This window comes from Siniperca chuatsi, linkage group LG9 (genome assembly GCF_020085105.1).
Source record: "Siniperca chuatsi isolate FFG_IHB_CAS linkage group LG9, ASM2008510v1, whole genome shotgun sequence".
Classification (NCBI taxonomy): domain Eukaryota; kingdom Metazoa; phylum Chordata; class Actinopteri; order Centrarchiformes; family Sinipercidae; genus Siniperca; species Siniperca chuatsi.
Window position 1 is genome coordinate 24,425,249 of NC_058050.1, and position 24,937 is coordinate 24,450,185.

Consider the following 24,937-nt stretch of genomic DNA (forward strand, 5'->3'; position numbering starts at 1 on the left):
CCCCATCTCTGCTGCATCAGGGCTCCTGTGGTCTCAGCGAGAGACAAACGAATGAGGGCCCCAGGAGGGCCGCGCCTGCTCTGCCACACATCACTCACTCTCTCTCTCAATCACACACACATACACAAGGGACCTGCCAGCCTTTGTCCCATGCAGGCAGTGCCTCCGGGTTGTCATGGTAACCTGCAGTCGGTTTTGCGGTTGAGGCCTGATTGTGTTGAGCTCAGATGGGATGGAGCCCTGGGTGGGTGAAGCCTCATTGGAGCCTGCCATGCTGTGCCATGCCACGCCAGGTCAACCTGCTACGTCCTCTACATAACCACTGATGCTTTATTCTGTCCTCATCCCCCACTTTGGATTTTCTTACCCCAAACACACTTCCTCCTTAGCTGGTTGGTTGGTTTTGTTTTGGACTTTACAGGCAATTTGTTTTAAATTCTATTTTTCCCTCTGTATTTTTACCCTGTTTTTTTTTCCAATTTGGAATACCAAATTGTGTTCGTTGGAATGCGCCACCAAGCATCTCTGCGACAAGTGCGCTCCAGACATTTTTATTTTATTAAAGCTACTAATTCACAAATTTTGCATATACATTTCTGTTTGTGAACAACTGTGACTGATAAGATGTATTTCTACTTCGACTTACAGCGTACCAAAGTTTTTACATATACTGCTATAAACACCTTTTGTCAGGTGGTATTTCCTGAGATAAATGAAGTGAGCAAAAAAAGCAAAAATCAAAGAGAAAACTCCATCCACTGGGATGCAGTTCAGAGTTAAGATTATTTTGTCAAACTACTGCATTTTATGTTTACAGTTTAGCAACTGTGGTTTGGTATAAGAGAAAGGTTTAAAATGCAGCACCAGTTGATACTGAGCGTTATCAACTACCACAAAGTTGTGAGGTTTTTATAGATTTTTAGTTTCCATTCTCAAGGGAACAAGAGAAAGAGTTCGCTGGACAACGTTCCTCATTGCCTGAGCCAAGTTGAATTTCCACATTGGCCAAGTGAGGATGCTGAGCAGGTTTTGCGCACTCTGTGATGAGTGATACTGCACTAAGGGCCAACATGATGTCTTCATATGGAATTCAAGTGATTCAGACTTATGAAATGTCAGAAATCTTCCCTCATGCTGATCTGTTTCCCTTTTCAATCCCTGCTCTAACATTTCTCTTTTTCAGGTCAGAATCAATTAAGCTTCAATTCTTGATGATGCTACTTGATATTTTAAAGGTATTTATGCATTTATGAGCAAACCATTAGTCACTAAAACACCCAGACACCCCCCCAATATTTGAGAAAAAATAATATTGTCCAAAAACCAACTGACATGAGGGGTTCTTGGTGATTTAACATGCCAAAGTATATACTAGGTGCTGCTGCCATTATGGCTCAGGAATAATACATGTGGTCCATAAATTACAGATTACCTTTAATAGTGAACTTACACACACATGCATTTTTATAATACAACACTTCAACACTGTCAAACTATCAATATCACCACAGTTTGTCTGGTTTGGGTCATAAAGTCTGTGGAAAAAAAACCTTTGTAAACAAAATGCCATTGAAGTCAAGATCATTTTAGAGGGTGGCTTCACCCAAATTACAAGAAACATGTTTTTACTACCTGAATGGTTACATCCAACTAAGGGTATGTGAGGAAACGTTTTTTGTAATTTTGGTGACCGTTGTTTCCCAGTACATCCCACAGTGAACAGTAATACAAGCAAGTCTAATCATCTCACCAATTAGGGAGAACTTTTAAAGGAAAGAGTTTAAACCAGACAATGAGACTAAAACTCTTCTGGGAGTGGACATCTTTTCCAGGCTTGGTGTGCGTCCCCTTAGTACATAAATGCAGCTCTACAAACAGTCTGCTGTTATGTGAAAAAAATTGCTTGTCTGCAGGAGGCAAACGAGCCTGCTTCATTAAGAGTTCATCTTTGTTTCAACTCAATTATAAGAAAGGCGCCTTAGTGTGCATTCACGCATGTTCTTGTGCTTCTATTTGTGTGCGTCAGACCCTAACTCAAAGACGATCACACAGAGTCACGTCGGTGTTTAAAAGGTGACACCATCACTTTTCACTTTGTGATGGAGACATCTTTGGGAATTAACGTCAAGCTGCTCAGGAGGGAACAAAGTAACAAGTGAGCAAAGGATGGAGGGAGGAAGAAAGAATGGAGAAGCAGCCGAGGGAGGGGAAGGACGACTGGAATTATAAAATCTGCACCCAAACCCTCCTTAGACTCAGAGTGTGTCACACACTGACGTGGTGTGTTGGTAATCTCTAAGATAATAGGCAAGGTAAGGTAAGGCAGTTTATTTATATTGCACATTTCATAGTTTAAAGTGCCTTACAAATAAAATAGGATTTAAAAAACATTGAACGCTTTAAAACATTTAAATGAGATGATTAATAAGTAGCAAATTGAAAAACCAAAACAAGGCCAAAGTTCAATTACAGGCAGCAGAGAAGGTAGGTTTTAAGTTTGTTTTTGAACAAAGTCAGATCAAAGTTCAAAGTATGTGTAGCATAGTGACAACATGCAGCTTCTCTGTGTCTTGCGATGACCTGAGGAACAGAGAAAAGGCCCAAATCACAAGACCTCTGTGATCTAGAGAGAAAGCATGTTAGAGGCATAATTTGGTCTTAGTCCAGTGAGTGATTCATCGACCAGTAGCAGTATTTTTAAATGGATTTTCAGACTTCCTGGTAACCAATGCAGAACTTTTAGAATGGGTCTAATTTGTTCATATTTATTTGTTTTGGTAAGAACTCTGGCAGCTGCATTTTGCAAGTTGTAGTTGCCTAAGAGCTTTCTTTGGTAGACCTGAGAAAAGAGTCTAACTCTAACAATATTTTTTAGATGACAAAAGGACAGGATAGTATCTAAGAGCCCAACCCAGTTTTCCAACAAAAAGGTGAGTTCAACTGTGTTAAAAGCAGCGGTAAGATCTAATAATACCAGAATAGAAATTTTGCCTGAGTACTCATTCGAAGGTCATTTAGGACGTTAATGAAAAACTGTTTCAGTACAATGATGGGGACGAAATCCTGATTGGAATTTGTCAAAACAGATATTTAAATTGGCAACGTTGTTGTTAGACGGTGTAGTCCCTCATTCGTCCAGGAGTGTTCCATCGTAGAAAAGAATCAATTGAGAATGACTTCCTGGTTTGGGAGCCGAAACGTCTTGATTCTGAAAACAGTGTCCAGATGACAACGACTGAAACCTTTTCTACGTTGTTGTTAGACAATTTTATCAATAATTTTTCCTATGAAGGGTAAATTTGATATCGGTCTGTAGTTGTTATATGACCTCTCTGCCAACCTATGGAAATCTCAATGGCTTGGCATGTACATGTGCGTATCTGCTTGTTGCTTCTCTGCAGTGGGCAGATGTGTATTTGGATCAGGATTGACACGTGCACAGCATGAGAACATGTATGCTCAGAGCTAGTGTGTCACAAGGGTCAATTTGAGCATCAAAACACTGCACCTTCGAGTATTGGCAAGAACGATCTGAGTGGAAAAATGCATTCAGTCAGGTGCATTCACTCAGGTAGCACCATACTGCCATAAATACAGCCATAAACACACTCCAACACAGTCCAAGGGCTTCTACGTGTGAAAGTAGAAAGCCACGTCCCACAGTTAGATGAAAGACTGTAGGTGGTGGAGCCAATGCAAAACCTTCCATGAATACAAATGCTTTGAACCTGGCTGACCCAGTCTAGATTGTGATTGTGCAGGTGTGTGCGTGCGCGCGTTTGCTGCTCTGCATGTGTGTCAGCATTCAGCGGCAGCAGCTGCACTCTATCCCCTTGCTCCGGCAGCATTCACGCCGGTCCTCAGGGTCAAACACACAAATCAGACACAGAGATGTGTCGGAGGCCGTTTTGAGCCGACGGTGAGTCGTGCCTGAGCCGCCGCTGAGAAAATGAGCCGACATCACTTCAGAGGAGGCTCACGCTACACCTGGGGCCCCCTGGCTGGCTCTCGCCGCTTAGCTCTCCTCTGTAGGAGTTACTGTACAAAAAAAAAAGCAAAAGTCAACAGGCTGCCTCTGTTGCTGAAAGGTGGAGTAGAAGAAGGGCTAAGACACATGAGGGAGGAGGTAAACCATAAAAAAACTGATACCAGTATTTCCGTAATGATGCTTTATATGGCTGATAATTTGTGTTTGCAAGTGTGAAAAAGAAAAGGAAAGGTGTGTGTGTGTGTGTGTGTGTGTGTGTGTGAGGGAGCTGCAAAGAGACGGGTGTGTATCACCACCCGCCGAGGGTGAGACTTCCTGGCCCTACACCTCCGTCTCATTAATCAGCTTGATATTTAAGAAGGGCTGGAGTGGACACTTGCCTGTAATTAGCTGGCTTTGTCAAGGATGTGTGTGTATATGTGTGTGTGTGTGTGTGTGTGTGGGTTTAAAAATGTAATGGCAAAGAGAGAGATCTTGGGGAGAAGACAGAGTTTGGTGAGTGATACAGGGTGGAAGGTTTGAGTTGGAAGGATGTAGAGGGAGCGTGGGTGATAAGAAGGCTGGCACAGGGAGGAAAGAAGAAGAGGACAGGAGTGAGAAGACAGAGAAAACAAGTTGGAGGAAAGAGAGAGGGAGAAAAGGGCTGTTTAGAGGAGTGGGGGAGGTGTGAAAAAAAGACGAGAGAAGGCAAATGAGAGAAGACTGAAGGGAAATGACAGTGAAGAAAAGATGCAGGGAGAGACAGGGACAGAGCAGAGGGGATGTGGGGATGGAGAAGAGGTTGACTTCTAAAGTGGGACATTAGTATTCAAGCAGCACCCCTTCAACCCCCCCCCTCACCACACCCAGCTGCCCTGTCTGCCCAGCAGCCAGTTCTCCTCCTGCGGTGGACCCAGACACGAAGCTGGAGGTGGCAGAGGAAGTGTGTGTGTGTGTGTGTTGGGACTTAAGTTCATTGCAGGTCTGAAACGCTTCCCTCAATGTAGATCTCCACTTTAGAGAAATGTCTTTGTTTTTCCACGGTGTTGGGGTTTCAGCGTGCTTTCAGCTGTTACATTACAGTTACTACTTCTCAAGTTCATAATCAAAATTTTACGTGTAAGTTAAACATTTTATCAGTCAGTCAGTGGGCATCACTTGAAATTTCTTGTTAGTTTACACAAGTGCAAATCTGTACAGAGCCACACGCCTACATGCACAGAGAGTGATCCAGGAGGGTAGACATACAAGAAAGTGAAGCCACTCTGGCACCAGCCAAGCAGATGACCGAATCGTGACTTTAGCCATACAGGAGAGCCAGTGTGGAAAACAAGTGACATGTCAACTCTAGACGTCATCCATCTTGAGTTAGTTCAGATTAAAGCTCAGTCATTTCATGATGTATGCAAAGAGTTAGTATTACTCCTTTAAAATGTAAAAACAAAACATGAAGGCTGTCAGAAAATACAAAGTTGTTTAGCACTTCCCTCACTCTCCACTGGGGCTTTTCTCCGCTCCACTATCTTTACGCACCTGGTCTGTTTTCTGTTTTTGCCAGAGAAGCTCACATCTTTGAAACGTGAAAATCCCCTGAATGTATATTAATGCCTACGTGTATTGGGAATTGACTTAAAATGTATATCTAATGATGCACGTCATTTTGTTACAGACTTATACAGAGCAAAATAAGCTTTTTGTGTGTTTCGTGTATAGCAATACTGCCTCCACCCCAATATAATGAAGGTGGATGAAATTGCATTTGTGGCACTCAAAGCACTAGAAAATTACATTTTTTTAAAATCTACAACAACCTGTCTTTCTAGAAACAATGGATAATTCACATACCTCATTATGAACAGTACTTTTTACTGAAAAAAAAACAATGTAAACTTTTCCCAGTAATGTCTGTAGATTATCCTGAGTAATTGAGACACTAGGTGTGTTTCCATCCACCTGTTTTCATGTGCATTTTCAATTTGTGTATTTTTCATATGGTCACAGGTCTGTTTTTTTTACAAAGTGTAAGGTTTTGATTTACTACAAATGATCTTTTCTCTGTAACCTCTGCATCACTAGAGTCGTCCGCCCATAGACCACAGATGAAAATGAGCTTTTAGCTATATCTGGTACAGTACATGTATCGTTGTCCCTGCTAAATAAAGAATAAACAAACTAAATTTGCGCTACATTTGGATGGAACCCTAGCTACTGCTTCTGCAGAGAGGTGTTATTGAATGTTTCAAGATTTTCAATGCTGTGAGTGCCCTTAACAAAATTCTCCTCACCTCCCTTCTACTGAGGAGGAGGCAGAAAGGTCAAAGACAGATCTCTCAAAACCGGGACAAATAAAACCAAGACTATCAGCATGGTACCAAAAGAGGTAAGTGAGAAAATAGGTTCCCTGGCTCAAGTCCCAACTGTACACCAAAGTCCATGTAAATACAGTCGGTTTCATAAAGGCTAAGGCTGATGTTATTCTATATTTTTGTTATTGTTAAGAAATCCCATGAAAAACTAACAAAAATGTCTTCTTCTGTTTCTAAATACTTTCCAACTTCCCTACGCTGTCTGTAGCTCTCGGTCCAAAGCCCAATTCGATCTGAGGACATACATCTTTAAAAACAGCTCACTAATATATAGTTTCATTTTTTTTTAAAGGCTCAGCAATTTCCTAAAACAGCTGGTCACTGTAGTTTTAGCAAATCTAAACAAGGGTAAACAGTGCATTTGTTGGGTGGGGACTATTTTCAGCTGCGGATTAATACATGTTTGGTGCAAAAGTGAGTGCTTTCAGCACCAGAACGATGTGCCAAAATAATCTACAGTGTGCGTTCATAATGAAGAAAGACTCAAATAAGATGTATCGGGCTTTGGCTACACAGACAACACTTAGTTAGTTGGATCAATTCATTGTTGGTTTTAGTCTTTTCATGGGTGACATATGGTGACAATCACAAAAATAAAGAATTTCGCCAGCGTTATACTTTAAGATTTCCTGCTGACAGAAAATTTACCAAACTAACAGGTGAAAACGACGTCTTGTAATCAGTACTTGTAATTTCTTCTGTGTTATATTTGCTATGTGTATAAGTGCAACAGATAAATGTGCTGACTTCTTCTGAAAACTATTACCCTCTCTCCTGCTTCTGTTTGTAACCATTCATTCATTGTGATGCCGAAAATCTTGAAAAATTATAGTACAGGCAACAATACTGAATGTCAGTCCCAGTGCTTAATGACACCGCTCCAATGATATTCGGCTGGCATTATTCAGCATGTCTAATAAGTTGTTTATTTTTCATAAAATGAAGTACCCTCGGGAAAAAAGGAGGTGATTTTCTCTCAGTATTTGACATATCCACTGGTAATCCCATTCGTCTCCATCAGCATCACTCGACACTCATCATAGTCGCGGAACCCAGTGTACTTTTCTCCATCTATTAAATTCCTCATAGCTCCCTGCAGCAGTGTCTGTGTATATGAATTCCTTTTCTTCCTACTAAACTACTTCCCAACTCCTCTTCTGGTCTCCTCCACTGCTCTGCTCTCATTTGACTAATTATATTCACGGACAACAGTGTTGACAAATTTATTTTGAAGTCCATTAGTCCTGTGGCGTTGTTTAAACAGTGTGCACTTTACTGTCCATTGCTTTAATACCCCTGATTCACATTCTAATAGCCATCTGATAAATCAGGTTATCTGCGACACCTTCTACGCCGTGAAGAGCGGAAATTAGAGAATTATTAACTATCCGTGGTGTTCTGTCGCGTCCGGGTGTGTTAGGAAGAAGAGGAGAGGAGATGACAGAGCAGAGGAGGGAGGGAGAGAAAGAGAGAGAGAGAGAGAGAAAGAGGAAACAATGATGGAGACAGAGCAGAGAAATTAGAGCGATGGGTGAGGTTAAAGAGAGACCAGAGGGAAAAACCGAGTAAGAGATAATAAGGAACATGAAGAGCAGCAGGACTAAGTGACAGAAAATCTAGATGAGGCTGAAACAAATATTAAAGAAGAGAGACTTTGGGCAGAATATAGAAGAACATACTGTACAGGGGGAAAACAAATAGAGGATCAATTTAAGAACAGTGCATATTTATCATTCTACTTTAACACCAAGGTCACTTTAATGCTGCACAAACTGGATGCAAAATATAAATTATAGGCGAGTTTCCGTCAGCTGGGCTGAAGCAAACTAATGGATTTACATCCACAAGAAAAAATGGAAAGGCTGCCAATATTTGTGTTGTATACGTTCCAGGCCATTCTTCTTCAGTGCCAGCTAATGCAGCAGGTATGATATGTTTAGGATGTACAGTAGTGGTGGATAGATAATTTAAAGAGAAATTTAGAACATCCAAAGACACTATTTATTGGGCCAGTATTTATTAAACAAATGTGTTGTCCTTGCTGTTAATCACATTATTTTTTAAATTAACCACAATATAGTTGATGATTATCATGGCATTGTCTATATTTATGAGATACTTGACAGGGCAAGTGAAATGACATGTTGGAGATGATGTGCAGGGATTTTCATGGCTGAAATTTTTTTTGTCTTAATTTTTCAAATATTTGTAATCATTCATGCAGTATAAAAAAAATTACTTGATGAGGAGTGAGATGATGGTGAATTTTTGTCACTTTATGATTGAATATGTGTTATATAATATACAGTATCTCACAGAAGTGAGTACACCCCTCACATTGTTGTACTCACTTTTGTGGCCAGCGGTTTAGACATTAATGGCTGTGTGTTGAGTTATTTTGAGGGGACTGCAAATTTACACTGTTATACAAGCTGTACACTCACTACTTTACATTGTAGCAAAGTGAGATTTCTTCAGTGTTGTGACATGAAAAGATATAATAAAATATTTACAAAGATGTGAGGGGTGTACTCACTTCTGTGAGATACTGTATATCTATGTACTGTCTGTGGGGTGGTATAAGTAGAATGGAATTACAGTAGACCTAAAAAGACAAATGTATCTACTTGTCTGTTTATTTATACCTACTTAGATCTATGGTAAATGGACTATACTTGTATAACGCCTTTCTAGTCTTCCGACCACTCAAAGCGCTTCACACACACATATACTGACGGCAGATGCTAACTGCTCACCAACTCAAAGAAACTAACTAATCATTCATACACACTCACACATCAAAGCCACAGCCTTCTGGAGCAATTTGGGGTTCAGTGTCTTGCCCAAGGATATGTGGGCTGGGGGAAGCTGGGATCAAACCACCGACCTTCCGATTGGTGGTCGACCCACTATCTATCTATCTATCTATCTATCTATCTATCTATCTATCTATCTATCTATCTATCTATCTTCTACTGCATTTATTCATCTCTAATCTTACTTATGGGCTATTAGGTCTGTAATAATGGATGCATCATGTGACGCATTAAAAAAATGCAACGGGCTACGACTTGTTTCAGGTTCCGGTGAGAAACACTACCTAGTGATTTATAACACTATGAAACAGGATTTTACAACTCTGGAAAGTTATTATGGTGACAACCATTTATCTTTAAATGTGACTATCGTGACGTAACCAGCAGAATTATCCTGTTCAGTTTTTTGTTCATGTAATCTACCAGAAATGTGTGCTTACGTGTATTTGATCGGCCAACCCACTGTGTTGCCATGTGACGTTACATTGCATTCCGGCAAAGGTTGAGCCAGTTTCAACTTTTTTTGCTGGATGACCCTGCACTGTTTTGATAGAGCCTTCCTCGTTGGCACCCCCATAGCGTCAACACAGTGGTGTCACTGAAATGAATGAGGGGCATGCGTTTTTTCACACAGTGCTAATGTCTGTCTTAACATCCTAATTTGCAAAAGTACTTGGATGAAAACCAAGTACACACTGGTATATGAACACACAAGTCCTGCACATACAGTAACTACACACATCATCGCTACAGCTCATGTGTCATTGCCTTTCCACACCTCCTCCTCCTTACTGACTGGTAACCTCCTGATATGAACTATCTCAAAATTCCCACTCCCTCCTCCGTCTACTTTGGCAGTTCCACCTCCACCTTCACCTCCTCCCACCTCCTCTCTCTTACCCCCATCTCCAACCAAATCCTGGCTGCTTCTCCTACTCTTCCTACTGTCCCACCTCCCTCCTTCTTCCTCCTCCTCTCAGCACCCACTGAACAGACAGAGAGAGTCTGTTAGTGTCAGTAGCCCTGCCTGTGGTGCCTGGTGGAGTGTGTGGATTAGACACACAGGCCTGATTAGCTGCTTGTTTACCTACCAGCACCACCACTATCACAACCACAGGGCTTCAAGGGCAACACCAGTGGATCATCTCCTCACACACACACCCCAAACACACATACACACCCACACAACCAAAAAACAGCTAATAGACACACTGTGTTGAGCACTTAGGTGTGCATGTGTGAGAGTGTTTGTGTGTGTGTGTATGTGGTGTGTGTGCCATCATGCCCCTGTTGAGTCGCCCACCATGGCACAGGGCTCTTAATTAAGAGGAGTGTGTGTGTATGTGTGTGTTTGTGTGTGTGTTCTGGGGGCGGAGCAGCTGGCAGGAAGCACTGGGGCCAGAGAACATCTGCAGGAGGCCGCAACGCAACACGCCTGCACACACACACACGCATGCGCGCGCACACACACACACACACACACACACAGGCACCTATACACACATTCACAGGCATAGGAACACACATAACTACACACATCATTGCCACTTGGCAACTCACACCACTGAGAACACAGAAATACACACTTGCAAGAACAAACACAGACCCGTTGAACGCTGCCATCGCCACTGCCGCCATACCAGTGGGACTGTCACCATAGCAACCCATGACTGGTCATGTCACCCTGGTTTGTGAGATGGGTGACAGCAAGAGACAGTGAGAGATAGGCAGGCGATAAAAAGAGCAAAAGACAAAGACAGAGAGCGAGGGGCATTAAACACCCTCCACAATGCTCGCTTCAGTCTTGTTTTGAAACAAAAGGGTAAAGTGAAAGAGAGAGAGACACAGAGACACACAGAGAGACAGAGAGAGAGAGCGAGAGAGAGAGAATCCAACAGCATCTCATCCACCGAACAGCTCTGGATGTGAGGAGGTCAGCAGCTTAGAGGACTTCAGACGCACCACAGGGCCCTCAGAAGTCAGTCTCCTTTTTCAATAAGTCAAGAGGAGCTGTATAGTTGTGTAACACACACACACACACACATGTGATGTCATCATGTTGATGGAAAGTGAAAAGGTAGAGCGGAGGAGTGGGATTTTGTCCTTGCTATGGAGCAAAGGCTACACCTGAGGGTAAGGGATTAAAGGATCATATCAGCCTTAGGGAGTTTTCTTTATCTCCTGCTGTTATTTGTATCAGCCCATATAAGGAATTTACTTTAACATCAATTGGTTTGCTTTACTTTTGACCCCTCAAGATGTGAAACTATGTATTGTATTTTAATATCAATAAATCATTGCCACATTAAATTACAGATATTTCTACAATTATCTAAACAAACAAGACCATCACAAAGTGCGTTTCCATCCACCTGTTTTTATGCGCATTTTCAATTTGCACATTTAAACAATATGTGGAAATGCCAGAAATTTGAGAAACACTCGAAATATCGCAAAAACGTTTTTACTCTCAGCTGTGGTGGAAAAGTTCGATTTATTGATCTATCGATAAAATGTGACAAAGTGCAATAGAAACAGACAACAACAGCGAATAAATAATGTTGTACATGAAGCATACATAAAACATCCACTGAAACATCAGCTCTACTGAAGAGATGAAAAATGTACAACAATATCAGATCTGTGTGGAGTGATGAGGAGACTGTAACCTTCCTCAAATAAGTACATGAAACAAACATTAATGCCATATCATCACTGGTGCTCTTTACATAATGAATAAAATACATAATCTCTTCTTCTGCAGTGGTTTAATGGCACCTGACTGGAGAATTAGCGGCACAAACTGTTTATCTCGATGAACAAAACTTTTAATATGCACATCATGGTGAATGGTGATAGAAACGCACATGAATTCGCATTTTCTTTGGCTGGTTTTCTGAAAATTTGGTTCAACTTTGCACTACATTTGGATGGAAACCTGACTCTTTGAAGCTCTTCTCTTTGAAGGAGGAGGAGCAGAACAAATCTCCAGCCCAAAAGAAATAGATATTTTGGGAAATACATTCATTTGCATTATGCCGAACATTAGACGAGAAGATCAACACCACTCTCATTTCTGTCCATTAAATATGAAACTGGAGTTAAGAGACAGTTGGCTTAGCTCTGCATAAATACTGGAAACAAGGCAAAACAGCTGGCCTGGCTCTTTTTCAAAGGTAAAAAAGGGGGTTATATACAGGACTATCTCTTGGCCGGGTGCAGTAACTTCTTGTCGTCACCATGAGATTGCCAGGCAACCAGCAGAGACTCCAGGATACTCCTTTAACAAACACATGGTAGAGATATCAGCAGAATAATAATGAAAACTGTCAGGTTATAATAGTTGATGTGTACCCTTGCATGATAATGATTGGATATCACTAATCATCTGGTAGCCAAGCAGCTGATGAATGAGCCAATGACTGTGAAGCATTAGAGAAGCAGCTGATGCAAATCAGGTGACCGAAGCACAACTTTGGTCCTCTGCCTGAACTAATGCAATGCTCTTTTTGTGTAGCCGGGGATAAACATGTGACTTAAATGAAGTCCCCCAGCTGCCAGGCTTGAAACATCTATATATATTGATTACAGCTGAGTGTTTAATATTGTGCAGTGTTTCAGATTTATATGACTTTACCTTCCACTACATCTCTTGTTTCAATTTTAAGAAATACTAATACTGACAATATCACTGGTGTTTCACACTGAAAAAGGCCTCACTGGTGTCTGAACTTTCTTCCCTGTGGAAAAATAAATGTTAACATGAGCAACTGTTATGTGTTTCCCTGAAAGATGAAGCGAGATACAGACTACCAATCATCTAGTCCATGGCCTCATTTGTTTACAGTAATTGCACCAGGGTATCACTATTAATGGTATAATGATGTTTGAAGATGGGACACGGAGCACCTTTAAATCATCTTTTGTTTGTGTTTTGCATGGATGTTCCATCACTGCATTACATAACAGAGGGATGCGCTTATTAGCTGCTAAAGTTAATTTGTCAGAGATATAAGCTAATGTACTAAAAAACAAAACTCAAGTCATTTATAAGTGTTGTTGCTTTAGGAGGCAGGTCTAAGGTGAGTATATTTTGGTTAAACTTTCATAAAAAGCCAAAGGTTGGTAGTGATGAAGGCAAGGGTTGATGTAAAGTGATCTCTGGCTACTGGAGGAAAAAGGTCAATAGTGCCAGTATGATCCCTTGAGTCTCTAACTGTCTGTACATGAATTGGGAAATGGTCCGTAACCACAAAGACAAGGGCACACACAACTACGTGTCGCTACCATCATCATCTCTACTAGCTACTGTAGCTTGTGTATTTATGTCAGTCTCAGCATGTGGCAATGACTGTGTGCATATATGCGTAGCCTTGTGTGTCTGCACCATGTGGATACATACATGTGTGATTATTTTTATATGTTCATGCATACGTGTGTGTGTGTGTGAGAGAGAGAGATATAGTGTGACACGAGATTTACGCATATTCATTAATCAATATTTGTGCTCCTTGGGCTGTTCTATACTGTATCGATTTGCAGCCAGAGCATAGAGCATACGTGCTTGACCCTTGACCCCAATAAAACAATATTATGTCTCCATAAAAAACACAAATGTGTCCCCAGTCCGCACTGACTGGGTAAGCAGCTATTGAACTGGAACATAAAAGCTACACTAGTCCGGACCAATATGACAAAGAGTGAGTGTTTTGTGCTTCTGAGCTCATTTCACTTCCAATAAGGACCTAAATTATAAAAAGTGAGATTATTAGAGCCCAACAGCAGATTGTTGGGGTGTGATTGATTCTTTTTATGGAAAACAGGACTCAATTGAGTTGCGAAGTGGCAGGAATTATTTCAGGTGTCCAGAAGCAAAAGTCACATTCGTTTTCTGCAAAACAACATTAGGTGACTCATATTTGGAGCACTTCCAAGGCTCGGATGAACATGAAACTCACTAGAAAATATCAGGTTCTTTGATAAAAAGTCAAAAGGGTACGTAAAAACGTGTAGAGAGAGGTTAACTATGCATTCATTTCGCTAAGATATATCCAATCACTGAGCTAAGCTAAGGGATACTCTTAGTAGAAACATTCAGCAGTTAAAATCAGTTACCTTTTTTGATTCTGGGTCTACGTTGGATAAATTCTGCAACTATGGCACAGGGCTATGCTCCTATTGCAGTGGGAAAGTGTTTTGAATTTGCTACAGCTCTGATTCACACCTGTGACTGGCTCCTTCTCCATAGCAACGGTAGGTGAGGCTCATGGGTAGAGTGAGATTGGATGCATCCGGTAACCAAACTGATGAAAAACACAAGATTTCTCAGGAACAAAGTTGAAATAATTAAAACTGATGACCATGGGATGACTCCATAGTATTGTTAAACTATCCATGAAACTGCTGTGTTTCTATGTTGAGGAACATTGTATGATATCATCAAAGCAGTATTAATTGATTTTTTTGGCCACTTGAGGGCAGAGGAACAAGCAGTAAACACAACATTGACATATTATCAAGTTATAAAGTGACATGGTGGTCCTGTTAGCCACTAGCTCCTAATTTACACATCCATTTGAAGTCATTTTGCTGGCCAACGAATGTAAGTCCAATATTCCCTCTCCTTTTAGCTCTGTTTTGGTCTCCACCAACTCCTGAGGAAAATGTCTGGCTCTTTAGCTGCTGAATGCTCCACTATGCTCACCAGCTGGTCGTTAACATTGTTTGTCGACTGGTCATGGGCAGGGGGTGTACAGTTGGTTTATCAACTTTTTGCCCAAAACAACTACCTGCTGCTGCTGAAAACAAGGTTGATGAGAGTGAACCAACACAGCCAAGGTGTGGGCCGTAATACCAAAACAATAAGCTGAAAGATGCTAAAAAACATCCATATACTGATACATGTAGCTTTGAAAGAAAATTTTGAAATGGAAATTTACAGTGGTGAAAAATACTTCCAGCATATAGAGACAATAAATTGACTTGGTCTATATACAGTAAAAACCTGAAGAATTTTTTTACTTTTGTATTTTAAATTAGAGATGTCCCAGGTCGATCCCAGGGATCGCATCGGGCTGATCCGGGCATATTTTAAAGGATCTGTATCGATAAATCAATAAATTAAAGCAGATCAAAATCCAATCCTTTCTTTCCTGTACTCTATTGTGTTTTGTCCATGTCAGCCTGCTAGTGATGTAGCGCTGCTCTCCTTAGTGACAGCTGGCTCTATAGTGTGAGCATTCTGCTGCATATGCAAGTAAAAATTAGAGCGTGACTGTGAACATTTTTTTGGTTGTACCAGCAAAGAGTAGTGTAGAAGACACTAGGTAGCAGCTTCAACCTTTTTAGATGGCGCTGACCGTCGCTTACACAGTTTAAAATGGCAAACGGAGCCTGCGATAGGTCATATCAGCTGTGGCTAATTAATGTTAAATCCGTGAGTAACTTGATAACAGGCCAAAGTTAAACTTTGCATTTGTCAGGTTAAAGTGCCCTCTGTACTCATCAAAGATTGTTTGTGAGGGAAGACTTCAGACTCTGTTAACACCACTGTTAAATCAGAGTGGACTTTCTGTAGCTCCAACAACACCAACAGAGTGAGGAGTCGTCTCTCTAGCAGATTGCGTCACGTCAATTTCAGGAGTCGCATTCTCCAGCTTATATATATATAATAATTTAAGCTTATAAACCTCATAGCTTTGAATCAAGACCTTTAGAATTTGGATCAAGTAGCTCGTAAAAAATAAGGCAACCTATGACAGATTTAGGCTACAGCTGTTATTTCAATGTGTCAGATACATATTCAATCAACATTTAAGTACATATAAGTATCGGATCGTACTCAGTATGTATTGTCAGATATCCAACATTAAAGGACTCGGATCCGGGTCAGGGCCAAAACAATTTGATCGGAAAATCCCTGTTGTAAATATCTCTCAGCTATGGTACTCTACATGAAAATGATAGAAAATGGGTGTGAAAATGTTTTACTCCTTTTATTTTTGTGTTTCTTCCAAGTCTGTACAATTTGAAGAAACGGCCTTAGCTGTTCCCTCTGCAGGGAGAAACAGCAAAAGTGACACATTATGAGCTATACAACTGAAGCACTGGTTTGAATTTGTGAAGATTCGCTGGAGAAGAAAATCTGTTTTGTTGCCATAACTAAACCAGCACAGACTGAGGAAATAAACATGTTATGATTAATTTACGGACTTTTACATAGAAGATCATAATAAGGACATAATCTGTGTGTACATGCAGAGTGTGTGTATATGCCTGTTTGTGTGTGTGAGTAATACAGTAATGAAGAAGTGCTCTGGTTCCAGCCAAATTCAGCATTAACGATGGACTGAGATCAGCTCTAGCTGTGGGATCAAATACTCCGTCTGCTAAATAATGTAGCGCACAGGGCCAATGACAGTCCCATATGGACCAGAGAGAGAGATGTTGGAAGCCTAATGTATAGCAGGTACTGTAAGTATGTCAGCAACCGCTGTTAAATACTCCGGGGCTGGAGGAAGGATCACTGCCAAATATATACAGTATTTATGTGTGTGTATGCGTGAGTGTGCACATTTGAGGTTGTGTGCATGCAGTAGTGCGTGTGTGTGTGTGTGTTTGTGTCTATGTCGGCTATGTGTGTCACTCATAAATAATGTACGGCTCTTGGTTCTCCTCTCTTCAAAGCTGGTGACGCTCAGTGTTCCACATAATTAACTCTCTCTCTAACACACACACACACACACATACAGCATAAATATACAGATATAAACTCTAAGATATCACAGAAAATGAAAAAAAAACAACAAAACAAAACAAAACAAAAAAACTTGTCCCAAACTTCCTTTGTATTATTTAGTTGTGGTAGAAAATTTGTGAAATATGTAAAATTGCTCAATCATTGTTAAATCACCTGTTGAATAACTCAAAAGGGTCATTGCAACCTTTGGCATGAGAGAAGGTTCAGACTTTCTATTCATCAAGATTAGAAGAGCTTGGGGTGTCTCAATTTCTTGAGATATGCATGTTGGACACGTATATTCAGTAGACCTGACAATAAAAACAGCACAGAACACCACTGTCATTTAAATCTATTGCCCAATCACTGCTTTCTACATATTTAGAGGATTTTTTTTTATCATTTTCAGATCCAAGATCTAGAAAATAACTCACATTCATTCATTTACTCACTCACTCACTACTAGGCTACAGTATGTGCCTCCTAGTGGCGATTAGGAAGCAGGGCAATGCCTAGAGATGACACGTTGAACCTGAGTTGTTCCTGAGCTTCTTTGTGGTTCAGTTGGACTGTGCTGCATACTTTGCCTTATGCCAGTGTGTCTTTTTTAAAATGCAAACTTTTCTTATTGTATTAAACCCAGTTTGAATCAAAAGTTAATATATTCTGTATTGTTCTTATTGTCAACATATACCATGAAAAGACCAAAACCAAAAATTAATTGATCATCCCAACAAGTATTACCTGTGTATTAAACGTCTGATTGTTCATCATATCTAAAATATAGAAGATCGCCAGACTTTTCCTTTAACTTGTTCTGTTTAACAAAGGCACCTTGAATAAAAATACATGTCTGTCACTAATTGAGTGTAAAAATTGTGTTTTTGAGGAGATATCCATGTTCACTCAGATTATCATAACAGATTTCATGTTATGGGGAGGAAGAAGAGTGTGATATAAGCACACATAACCACACATGCAGACACACTGAAGTAAGCACAAAAAACCCCAAAACCAAACCTGATCAAATGAAATAATGCCTTCAGTTGAAATCATATTTATTTGGCTGAATTATGTCACTCTAAAGAAGTTGTCTTTCACCCTTTACAAAAATCAATGTCAGGTAACGGCACGACAAGGTATGCCGACATCACAAGCACAACTATGGATGCTCTGCCATAGCGTTTATAACCCATCTCAGTTCATTTCTAATGAGGAAACCTAAATGAAGACAAAGGCTGACAGATGATAATTTTTCAGGAAAAAAAGCTAATAAAGAAATAATCAAGCAAGAAATGCAATGACGGCCATAACGATAATGTTTTTTTGTGTGTCTCATTGGATTTTCCTCTTTTGTGCTTTTATTGAAATGGATTAAAATAGTCAGAACGGCAGGGCGGCAAGGATCTATTTTCTGGCAATTGTGTGCTTTGAAATTGTGCTTTGGCGAGGGGATGTGTAAAATACACACAGACAGACATGCAGAAACACATCTGCAGACACATACACACACAAGAAGTGAGTGGTGTTGATGCCAGCTTGGAGTGATGGTAATATCAGAGACTGGAGGAGCTGCTAATGAACAGTGCGAATGGGAAGAAAGGCTCCAGCTCAATCCACTAATTGCCTTAAAAGCTTTTCATACAATTTGCCATGTCAACAGAGACGGTGGTGGTGTGTGCGTGTCAGTGTGTGTGTGTAGGTGGGTGGGTGGGTGGGATGTGGGATAAGAAAAAGAGATAATTCTGAGAAAACATATTGTAAGACAGGGAGAAAAAATGCACAATGGTTTTACACCTACGCGGGCCCAATCAGACACACAGTCTCACACATACACCAAGACGTCTTATTCAGAAGTAGCAACTACAGCCAGACATTTCAGACACTCCAAAAGAGCCATGAACACTGACAACACACACACACACACACTCGCCTGACTGCTCATTCCAACACACATGCAATCGTATATATAGCCATATCTTTTACACACACACCGCTCGCTCGGTGCCACACACCACACTGCACTGCAGTGAGGTGCTGTAGCATGGCCCGGCCCTCATTAAAGTAAAAAGCCTACTGAGTGTTTTAAGCCGCATTAAAGCAACAGCAGTCATAAATGCAGGCAGCTCTCCTCTCTGCTCTCCAGTACGGCTCCCTGGCCTATTGTTCATAACACACAGCTCAAGGGCCGGAGTGACACACAGTACAGTACAGTAGAGGCACAGAGACTTCTCTTCATCACAGACTTAAATAAAACCAAGCTGAACCAATCAGACTATTTCTACTGGCACACAGTACTCAAAAAAGTCTAAATGAACAGAAAAGTGTTCAGGAAAGTCCAGTTGTCTTCACTAAATGGTGATGTGATGTACACACTCATAATACATACATAATACTATTCTTTATTAATTTGACAGTGCGCATGCAGCCTAAATGAGCTTAGCATTACACAGCAACTTAGTCAAATCTCTACTGAGCGTATTTAACACATTTTACAAATTTTCATTGCACTTACCCCAGTACCAACAAGTTCCGGTGCCTTAAGGACAACGCTTGTGACTGCGTTGAAAAAACAATTCATGTGTGTTATCTTATCTCCCATCTCTATAGTCAAGGTATGGTTAAAGCTAGAGTGAAGACTTTTAAATATAAATGAACGTCCGTTACATTCAAGCCCTTGCCAAAAGAGTTCACACAATGCTGATTAAACAGGTAAATCTCTCTGTATATGGCAGTATACCGGAGTTTTTAAATCTAGTGTCTGTGGCGACATTCCCGGGCTGGCGCACTGGTAATGATGCGTTTTACGTCACCCAGCAATGATTGGTTCACAGGAGCGGAAACGGAAAGCAACCCAGAGCCATGGAGAGAGCTCTGTGATCCGCCATTGCTGTAAAAAAAAAAAAAAAAAAAAGGCCCATTGGAGAGAATGATTATTGAGAATTGTTTATTGTTTATGTTGTTTATTATGAGTGTAGAGTTTGTGTTAATATGCTTTGGCAACGTTGTATTGTATGCAGTCGCCAATAAAGCCACTTAAATTGAAACTCAACGGAGTTGACGCAACTCTCCCTCTACATGGCTCTGGAGCAACTGTAGCTACGTAGTCGGCTACAGCAACTGGGAGTAAAAGCTAAGAAGCGTACAAGAAAAGTGTCTGATACTCCAGATAAAAAAGAAACTCAGCGTTCAGAGGAAGGATTACAGTCGAAAGCCATCGACGGCGAGGACAAACACGGATAACCATTGGTGTAGCGTTAGCTTTTCCTTGTTGGAGAGCCTGAGAGAAGGATTGAAGGCAGACTCAGATGTCACGTTACTGCTCTTAGACAGGTTGGTAAAATATCTGGAGCAGGCTATGTAGCTGTTACATTTACTCTACCTAAATAATGGATCACTGTCTTGGAACTGTGGACATTTCTCTGTATTTTTGTAACTATTTCTGAACACGAGCCTGGGTCGAGCTCACTGTAGGCCTACATCATAAGCAGCAGGTAATTGCTCTCACTGCCAACAAAAGTTCCACACTCCAGATTTAAGTTTAAACAACTCCATTAAAATTGCAGTGTGTAGCACATCTCTTTTCCAGTACACCATGCTTTATTCACCAAACTTTTTCGGCTATCTGCCTTCCACAGGGTTTAGGCAACTGAAACTATTTGGTTTAGGTTAGGGAAAGACTACGATTACACCTTCATGGTTAAAGGAAACCACAGTGGGCTGTTGGTACAGGCGATGGGACGCAAACACCGGTGTCCTTTGTCAAAGACAAAGACTTTGTACTTGATACATAAATTCAAACAAAACAAGGCATTGGAAGACATCACCTTGGGCGCTGGTGAATTGATTGATGTGATTTTTCACTATTTTCTGACATTCAGTAGACTAAACAATTCATTCATTTGTAAACCTTGGAAACAGCAGCTTGAGAACAAAAAACTCAATACAATGTTGTTGTTTCTGAAACTTTAAACCACACCTCGGTAAGACACAAGATGTGGTTGAACGACGAGTAAGTTGGACCTTGTGGGTTTTTTGGGGTTTTGCTATTAATCGAGAAAATAATAACCAGATTAATCAATAATGAAAATAATCATTAGTTGCAGCACTAATCATGACAGTGCTGACTTTTGAGAGAACAGAGAGAACAGAGAGAACTAGAGACTCCAAAATGGAGGAAATCAGTATGTCACTGAGCATCCAGTACCATCTATTACAATTATTATATATATTACAATATGTGAATTTTGCGTCACTAACACGTAACTTCACACTACTACAAATGCATCTATGCAAGCACTAACACAGATGGAAATCACTAAACACACAAATACATGTTCACCTACATATTGTATACAGATGCAAATAAAGTAAATCCCCTCTCTGTGTTTCTATAGCATAACACTGTGAAGAACATCTACTGTCTATGTGCTTCGTCGAGCACCCACAAGTTTCTCCTGTGTGTTGCGGTATACGTGCCCATACAACTCCATGTATGAATATGTGTCTTCAAGCCATATATTCATGTAGTGTTTGTGAAGATGAGATACAGATGAACGATGACAAGGAATTTCACACAACAGTGGTGGCACCGTTGAGGGGTGTGTCGCCCAATTCTTGTGATCAGACAGAAAACCCTCCCCCCATACAAGAAAAAAGAAAACCAGCCAAGCCAATTGTTGTCACACATCATTGCCTTGCATATATCGGACACAGGTCCATGGATGGGAGGGGGTTGATGTTGATTGTATGGGTGTCTTTCGGGTTATGGGGGGTTTAGCAAGGGGTAGGGGCATGGGGCGCGTACAGAGGTTGGAGGTGTCCTAAGTCAATTGATCACAGTCGATAGATGGATGGATGGAAGGATGAATAGGTAGGCAGATACCCCCAAAGGGCTCATGATGAAGGGCTGATGGTGACGAATAGAGCTGGAAGGGATTGGGGGGGGAGTATTTGTGAAGGCGGAGGGTTGCATGTGTAAGCCTGAGTGTGCTCAGTTTTCATGCACATCCTCAAAAGATCTTTTTGTGTGGTTGTGTCTGTGTGGAGGTGTGGACATCCTGTTCAGCCGAGGTGTGTGTCTCCAGTGTACGGAGGCCTCCAGACCTCGGACTCCTCCCTGGAGTCTCACGTCTGTCAATACAGACAGCATGGAGAGGCAGAGCTGGCCCTGGGTCAACACCAAAGCCAATACCTGAAGACAGGCAGCACACACATGTGCATACACAAGCACCAAAATCACACACAGCCGGCAAGCCAATAACTGCACCCCATTATTGAGCTGGCCAGGTCCAAGGTCTGACACAAGCCACAATTAACCCTTGAATCCCCTATGGGCTGCTGGATGTTCATTTGGAGCATCTAACAAGGCTAAATGTAAGAGCAGTGGCTTCGGTAATGAGACAAGATAACTGTGCTATGTTCCAGCTTGAGCGGGTCAGCTCTCACTGGCCCTGAGGATAATATCCTACTTCCAGATTCACGTTAGACCTGCTCTGCCTTGAATTACCTAGCTTAGTTTCTGGAACGGCTATAGTTGACTGTCATTGGACCAATAAACCAAACCCGACTTATCTCTGTCTCACACACACAAGCATGGGTGGCAGCCTAGAGGTTGGAGAAGCAAGGTAAAGGCTGCTTTATGCTTCAAACAAAGTGCTGTTCTGAATGTCTATCTGCACTGGAAAGCTCCTTTCCGACCGTAGGACTGCGAGGGTGGTGTCTGATTTTTCTTCATGACAGTCCAGCTGTGTTAAAATGGACACGGATTCAACAACTCTGCAAATGCTACACTGCTAATTCCTCACAACTCCCTCTCCTTCTTTACTGCACAACAGTCCACCATGAAAAGGTACAAGCAAAATTTCTTCCACTTCATCTGCATTTATGATTTGTTGTCATTCATTGTTTAGGTAATGTCCTACGTTCCAGTCCAGCTTCATCTACACTTACCCCCAAATGTCCACTGGATGCGGCTGCCTTGTGTTCGAGCTCCATCACCGCTGATGGAGACGATCCGCTGCCATTGTAACCCGTGTGCCAAAGTCCACTGTACGCATGACCGGAGAATTCTACTCGCAAATTACACACTGCTCTTATCTCCACACCTTAATGTTTACACACCGGGTCTAATTTTTCCGGAGCATCTTGCCTCTTGGTCATGAAATTGACTTTTTCTTGTTTGTTTATATCACTTCTCAGTCTGTGAAGCAGAAGGACTACTACAGTTTTTCTTCTGTTAATATACGCTATTCAGGACATACAGATACAGTATAATAGTACAAAGTATCTGTAACCACATTGATCGTAAATTAGCTGCAAATGTGTACGTACTGTGCTTGTACACCACAAAAGATGGCAGAAAAACAATTTAAAAAATAGTGGAAATACTGAAACCTGCTTGAAGATGACACAATTCTGAAATGTTTCCCGTGGACATTTGATCTGCGATGGAGCCTTGGCGTAGCCAGAACACAACGCAGCTGCATAGTAGCCATCTGATGTTAAGCTTATTAATGTTCTGATTCACTTCCCTCGTCCTTGTCAGCAAACACTTCCTGAGCACTTCCTGCACCTGTCTGAAATTAGCATGTACAGGAGCCTTAGGAGGGCTTTTATATTGAAACAGCTGTGGCAAGTCTTGAGTCATCCACTAAAAGCTACTGGTGCACCATAAAAGTTGCTTAACATTTGTATTTCTGTTTTTAATATTTTTAGTTTGAATCATTGTGAGGAATGGACTTAATTAGAGCTCCAACAATAAAAAAGAAAGTGGGGAAACAGTGATGTTTTAATCTATTTTAGGAGTAGTAACATCAGTTAGCCTTCAAAAGCAAGTCTAAATCTCACAAACTCAGTTTTAGTCTGGAAATCGTCAAATGAGAATGGGTCGAGCCCAGCAGAAGGAAGCTGGTCCAAACAGCACCCTCAGCAAAAATCCTCAAACTCATGAAGAACTATTTATACTAAGGGAAGTCGATAAACAAACCATGAGAATGTAACTGCAGGGTCAGAACGTGATAATGAGACACCATGCAATTTTGCTTGTTTGGATTACACTGAAGTCGTAAAAGTCATAGGAGTAGCTAGACAGGTGATTCAGAAAAGTGAGAAACACTCATTCATTTTGCTCAACCATGAGCAAAGCTTACACTATGAGCACTGGACAAGTTAGTTACTACAGCATAAAATCAAAAACAATACAAGCTTTAGGATGTCTGATGGCACAATGTAACATAGAAGAAAAAAGGAGAAGGGCAGTGGAAAAAGTAATTCGTAAAGACCGTAACAACAAACAAGAAGAACCACACTACATTTTTTTCCCTCTTCATTCTATTCCTCTCTCTTCTCCCCACCGTTTATTTTCCACCAGGGCCGTTATCAGACGCAAATGTGCGGTGAGCGGAAAGGAGAACGCAGAGAAAATAATTACCCTCTGCCTCTACCAGCTGGTTTGTTCATAAACACGCAATTATGATTTCATGGCAGTCCATTATATACAAGCCACTCCAGGGCAAAAAGCTCTGCCAAGGCGCGATCACTGAAAACATCTTAAACACTCTGAAACGGCTAATACCTCAGCTACTGAATGCAATTTTCTGATTTGCTTGGCAGCGCCTCAATAAGAAATCAATTAGGCTTTGAGAAATATGAGCAAAAGTCCTGTAAAGCCAATGTGCTTGCCCTGGAAGTGCTCTGTCTACGTGGTGACCACACATTCAGGGCACTGGGAGCAGAGGGGCCAGTGTGAGTCTGTGAGGTCTCACATTCACATTTTGTCAGTTTATTTGTTTATTCATCCATTTGTTTGTCAGATATCATATTTCAGCACTGATTGGATCTTGACAGAGTGAGGGTGAACCTATGCTTTCTAGCAATTTGTAAAATTACAGTGATTGGCTGCAGACTGGTGCTACAATTACAAGACAGATTGGTGAGATAAAACAGAGAAAACGTATAGAGAGTAAGGATATAGATAAACAGAAATAACCAAATGATATCTCATTGTCAGCTTGTATTTACATGGTAAATAAGATTCACAACTGTGACC

General features: G+C 41.1%; 1 protein-coding gene across 9 annotated transcripts in view; it reads right to left on the reverse strand.

Annotated features, from left to right (window-relative positions):
• Positions 1–24,937, reverse strand: part of LOC122882240 (neuroendocrine convertase 1-like) — a 180,559-nt gene that overhangs the window by 80,545 nt on the left and 75,077 nt on the right. The window lies entirely within an intron of this gene.